Below are 6,000 nucleotides of genomic sequence, written 5' to 3' on the forward strand. Positions count from 1 at the left end.
GAATTCTTAATTTACAGTTTGTATCCTCTTGACCTCTTTTAGTTGTCTTATTGTTCTAGCTAGAACTTCAAGAACTATTTTAAAAAGATATGAAAATATGGGCAACCTTGCCTTGTCCCTGATTTCAGGGGTGTTTATTTAAATTTCTCTCTGTTTACTTTGATGTTGGCTATAAGCTTGATGTATATTGTCTTTAGTAGGTTTAGGTATGTGCCTTGTATCCATGATCTATCCAAGACTTTAAACATGTATGGGTATTGGATTTTGTCAAATGTTTTTCTGTGTCAAAGAAAATGATCATGTGGTTTTTCTTCTTCAGTTTGTTTATATGTTGGATTACATTGATGGATTTCCATATATTGATCAACCCTTGCATGTCTAGATGAAGGTTACTTGGTCATAGTGGATGATATCTTTTATGTGTTCTTGGATTCAGTTTGAAAGTATTTTATAGTGTATTTTTGCATCAATGTTCAAAAGAGAGATAGGTCCGATGTTCTCTTTTCTTGTTGAGTCTCTGTGTGGTTTAGGTATAATGGTGACTGTGGCTTCACAGAATGAGTTTGATAATATTCCTTCTGTGTCTGTTTTGTGGAATAGTTTGAAGAGAATTGGAGTTAGATCTTCTTTGAAGGTCTAGTGGAATTCTACACTGAAACCACCTGGCCCTGGCCTTTTATGGAAGGGAGACTTTTGATGAATGCTATTTCCTTGGGGGATATATGACTATTAAATCTATTTACCTGATCTTGGTTTAATTTTAGAAATGAAATTTATCAAGAAAACTGTCCATTCCATTTAGATTTTCAAAATTTTTGGCATCTATGCTTTTGTAGTAAGATCTAATGATTGTTTGGACTTCTTCAGTGTCTGTTGTTATGCCCCCTTTTCGTTTCTGATTTTGCTGATTTGGATAGTTTCTCTCTGCCTTTTAGATAGTTTGGCTAAGGGTTTGTCTATCTTGTTGATTCTCTCAAAGAACCAGCTCTTGGTCTCATTGATTCTTTGAATTGTTTTCTTTGTTTCTAATTCATTGATTTCAGCTGTGAGTTTAATTATTTCTAATCATCTACTCCTCTTGAGTGTGTCTGCTTCTCCACCGCCCCCAGGGCTTTTAGGTGTGCTGTTAAGCTGCTTGTATAAACTGTCTCCAATTTCTTTCTGAAGGCACTTTGCAATGAACTTTCCTCTTATGACTGCTTTGATTGTGTCCCATAAATTTGGGTAAGTTGTGTCTACTTTTTCATTGAGTTTTAGTAAGTCTCTAATTTCTTTTTTTCATTTCTTCCCTAACCAAGCTGTCACTGAGTAGAGAGTTATTTAGTTGCCCTGTGTATGTAGCTTTTTGTTATTCCTGTTGTTGTTGAGGTCTAGTTTAAACCATGGTGGTCTGATTGGATACAAGGGATTATTTTGATCTTCTTGTATCTGTTGAGGCTTGTTTTGTGCCCAACTATATGGTCAATGTTTTAGAAGGTTCCTTGATGTGCTGAAAAGAAGGTATAATATTTTGAATTTGGATGAAAAGTTCTGTTGACATCTATTTTGTCCATTTGATTTAGGACCTCTGTAAGTGTTATTATTTCTCTATTTAACTTCTGTCTGGATTATCTGTCCCTTGGTGAGAGTGGTATGTTTAAGTCTCTCACTATTAAGATATTGGAATCAATGTTTGCTTTAAGCTTTACTAATGTTTTATTTACAAATACAGGTACTCTTGTGTTTGGGGCATAGATGTTCATGATTGTGATGTTCACCTGGTGAATTTTTCCTTTGATGAGAATGAAGTGCCCCTTTCATCTTTTTTTTTTTTTTATTAATGTTGGATGAAAGCCTATTTTATTAAATATTAGGATAGCTACCCCAGCTTGTTTTCTGGGTCTATTTTGAAAATCAATTTCTAGCCCTTAACTCTGAGGTAGTATTTATCTTTGTTGCAGAAGTGTGTATCTTTGATGCAGCAGAATATTGGATCTTGTTTCTACAACTACTCTGTTAGTCTTTTTTTTGAAGAGTTGAGTCCCTTGATGTTGATAGATAATAATGACCAATGATTTTAGTTCCTTTTATTGTGGAGTCGGTGGTGTTGCTGTGTTTCAATGCTTGCTTTCTTTTAATTATTTGTTGTGACATTTTCTATATCCTGTGCTTTTTGGGTGTAGTTATTTTGTTTTATTGTAGTTTTCCTTCTCGTATCTTCTGTAAGGTTGGGCTGCTATGTAGATATTTTTTAAGTATAGTTTTTTTCATGGAATATTTTTTCTTCATTTATGTTGATTGAAAACTTTGCTGGGTATAGTAGTCTGGGTTGGCATCTGTGGTCCCTTAGAGTCTGCATGACATCTTTTCAGGCCCTTCTGGCTTACACAGTTTGTGCTGAAATGTCAAGTGTGATTCTTATATGTCTACCTTTATGTTACTTGGCCTTTTTCCCTTTAATTTTTTTTTTGTTGTTGTTCTGTAGATTTAGTGTTTTGACTATTATGTGACATGAGGAGTTTGTTTTTTGGTCTAGTCTGTAGGCCTCTTTTGTTTTTATGGACATCTCTTTCTTTAAGTTAGGAAATTTTTATCTATGATTTTCTTGAAAATATTTTCTAGAACTTGAAGCCCAGAATCTCCTTTTTCATCTATTCCTATTTTCCTTAGATTTCATTTTTTAATGGAGTCCTTGATTTCTTGGAAGTTTTGTACTTGGGACTTTTCCAATTTTACTTTTTCTTTGGGAGATGTTTCAGTTTTGGCAATTTGTATCTTCAGCACCTGGGATTCTCTCTTCCATCTCTCGTATTCTCTTGGTGATGCCTACCTTTGTGTTTCCTGATATTTTCTCTAAGTTCTCCAGCCCCAGGTTTTTCTCTGTTTGTGTTTTCACTATTGATTCTAATGCTGTTTTCATGTCTTGCACCATTTCCTTCATCTGTTTGAATGTGAATTCCTGTCTTTCCATGATTGCCTCTATTTTTTGTTCATTTCCTCTCTATATGCCACTACTTGTGTCTCTATTTGTTTGGCTATAGTTGCCGGTATTTCTTTGAGAGTTTTGTTTTTTTCCTATTCATGTGTCTCTAATATCTGGATAAGCCTAGAACTAAGATCCTTTTCCTGTGTTTTCAATGAATTAGCATGTGTATTGATTTTTAGAGTTGCTGGTGAAGCCATGATGTACTGATTTTTTTAATGTGTTCTTACGCCAACCTCTAACCATCTGCTTATCCATAACATTTGCTGTTTGTTCTTGGAGTCTGTACTTCAGACTGGGTCTGTCTTTCTCTGGTGTCTGGAGTATTCTTCAGGAAAATGAGAGAGTTCCACTGGTTTGAGAATGGATGTTGGTGTTTTTCCTGTTCTCTACTCTCAAATTTGGGCCTGCAGGGGCAAATGAGAGTATAGAAGATCCGTCAGCTCAGTGGTATCCACTGTTTGTCCACTGGGCAGGGAGACCCTCACTTGGGGTAAACACTTCTATTGTCTCAGTCACGGAGCATGGAGGCTCCTGTTAGGGCTAGCTGCCACCCCGCCGCCACTGCTATAGACCTCTGAGGCTTATACAGTAGCCTGCTGGGAGGCCCTGGGAAGCCTGTATAGCAGCTTACAGACCTGGGAGGCCCCTTACAGCAGCCCTCTGGGAGGCCTGTGGATCTGCCCACAGAACTGGGACATGGGTACAGCCACCAGCTGGGAAACCTGTACAGCCACCTGCCTTCTCCACAGAACTGGGAAGCCCTCCTCTACTGTCTCAGTTACAGAGCATGGGATGCCCATCCTTGGAGCAGCGGGTACTGTGGGTCACCTCTGCTGAGGAAGAAGGCCCATGTTTGGGTCAAAGGGAACTGCTGAAGGATTGAATATTCACCACCCTCAGTCCCTGGAGACATCTGGGGGTTACCTGTATCCAAATGCTCTCAGCTCACAGGTTGTCTGCTCTAGCCCAGGGAACCTCAATGGCAGTGTTCTGGCTTCAGCTGCCCCTCCACTCACCAATTTTGCAGTTTCAGATCCTGTACCCCTCAGATATGGTGCACACTGGTCTCTGCCATCTTGGATTTCCCTTTCCTCTAAATTTTTTTAATTAAATTCTTATTTTTTATATTAATTACAGGTTATTTATTTTGTATCCCAGCTGTAGCCCCCTCTCTCATTCCCTTCCAACCCCACCCTCCCTCCCTCATCTCCTCCCTGCCTCTCTCTTTGTCCACTGATAAGGGAAGTCCTCCTCCCCTTCCATCTGACCATAGTTAATCAGGCCTCATCAGGACTGGCTGTAATGTCTTCCTCTGTGGCCTGGCAAGGCTGTTCCTCCCCTGTGGTGGGGATGTCAAAGAGACAGCCACTGAGTTCATGTCAGTGATAGTTCCTGTTCCCCTTACTAGGATACCCACTGGGATACTGAGCTGACGTGGGCTATATCCGAGCAGGGATTCTAGGTTATATCCATACATGGTCCTTGGTTGGAGAATCAGTCTCAGAAAAGATTCCTGTGCCCAGATATATTTGGTCCTTGTGGAGCTCCTGTCCTCTCCAGGTCTTACTAACTCCCCCTTCTTTCATATTCCCTGCACTCTGCACAAGGTTTGGTTATGAGTCTCAGCATCTGCTTTGATACACTGCTAGGTAGAGTCTTTCAGAGGTCCTCTATGAATTCTAACCTAAGCATTTTTCTCTTCTCTGTGAATGAGTCATCAAATTGCTAAAATTAGGTTTTAGTCATTTATTTCTGAAAATCTGAGAGGAAAGTGTATCTAAAAAATCAGTTTGTTACTTTGCATCTATCAGTGTCTCTGCAGAAATTTGCATTTTAAAATCAGTAACAGAATAGTCAGTGTCAGGAGGCCACATTCCCCACAATCAATGCTTGGAAGTGTGACTCAGCAGTACGTATGCTGTATTTGGATAGGTGGAGGGATTTGGCATAACTTTTCCTGAAGGCCAGCATGCTAACAGCATTCACTGATTGTGAGCCTCCATGATAACTATGATGTGTCAAATGATATTTCTTTTTCCCTCCTGGAAAAGACCTGAGGTATTAAAACTGAAGTCTCTTGCTGAAAGTCACTAATGAGCTGTTAGCACTCAAAAAAAGAACACTGTTACTTTGTTACCAACTGACTAAGCCTGTTAATGAAATGTGATTCAATCTGATTCTTTTCTGTTCCTTAAGCCCCTGGGTTGAAACTGTTCTGAAATTTAGGACTATCTGATTTCCAGAATTTGAAAATTCAAGAAAGTGTTGAAGACCCTTCCTGATCACTCCAGTACTTGCTAGACTGCAGGCAAAGGATTACAGGTTAGAGATCAGCCTGTACAGCAAAGACAGGACATGTGAAAACAGGGTTCTTGGGATTTTATTCTTAGAGATCTTTTGAATGTTCAGGACTCACTAACCACACTGGCAAAGCCACCTTTATAGGAATCAGTGCTTGAAATAAAACTTCCTTCTGGTAAATTCTTCTTCATGCTAACTAAACACTAGTTCTATCCATTTAGGGGCTCTCTGTCCTAGAGAGAAATAGTTCCTGTTTCTCAGTAGAACACAGGCTGCTGCCTACAGGGGAGCTCAGTGGCTTAGCTTCTTCTACTCTTCTGCTTACATTAATACTGTTTTCCTGGGTTTAAAGCCAAGCCACTTTGCTATGCCTTTCTTGAAATGCTTAGATGGCACCATGTGCCTGAGCTCTAGTAAAGACAATACAACAAGGAGCTGTTGTTTGTCAGGTTTTTTTGGTTCATAAAACCTCTGTCATTCAACTTTCCATATGATCTCTTTCAACCAACTTGAGGCAATTGAGCTCAGCAAGGTTGGACTTCATTGCTGAGTTTGACATAAAAGAAAGCTAGCTTACCACATCACTGGTTGGAGGGTTGTTAGACCAACACATGTGAACTTCACAAGAATAAGTAATAAACTTCTGTTTGAGGCATTGTACATTTTTGTGTTTGCATATTGCATAAGCTAAGGTTAATTCAATCAAAACATACTCCTCCTGAGAAAAGTTGCTC

This window comes from Meriones unguiculatus, chromosome X, assembly GCF_030254825.1.
Source record: "Meriones unguiculatus strain TT.TT164.6M chromosome X, Bangor_MerUng_6.1, whole genome shotgun sequence".
NCBI lineage: Eukaryota > Metazoa > Chordata > Mammalia > Rodentia > Muridae > Meriones > Meriones unguiculatus.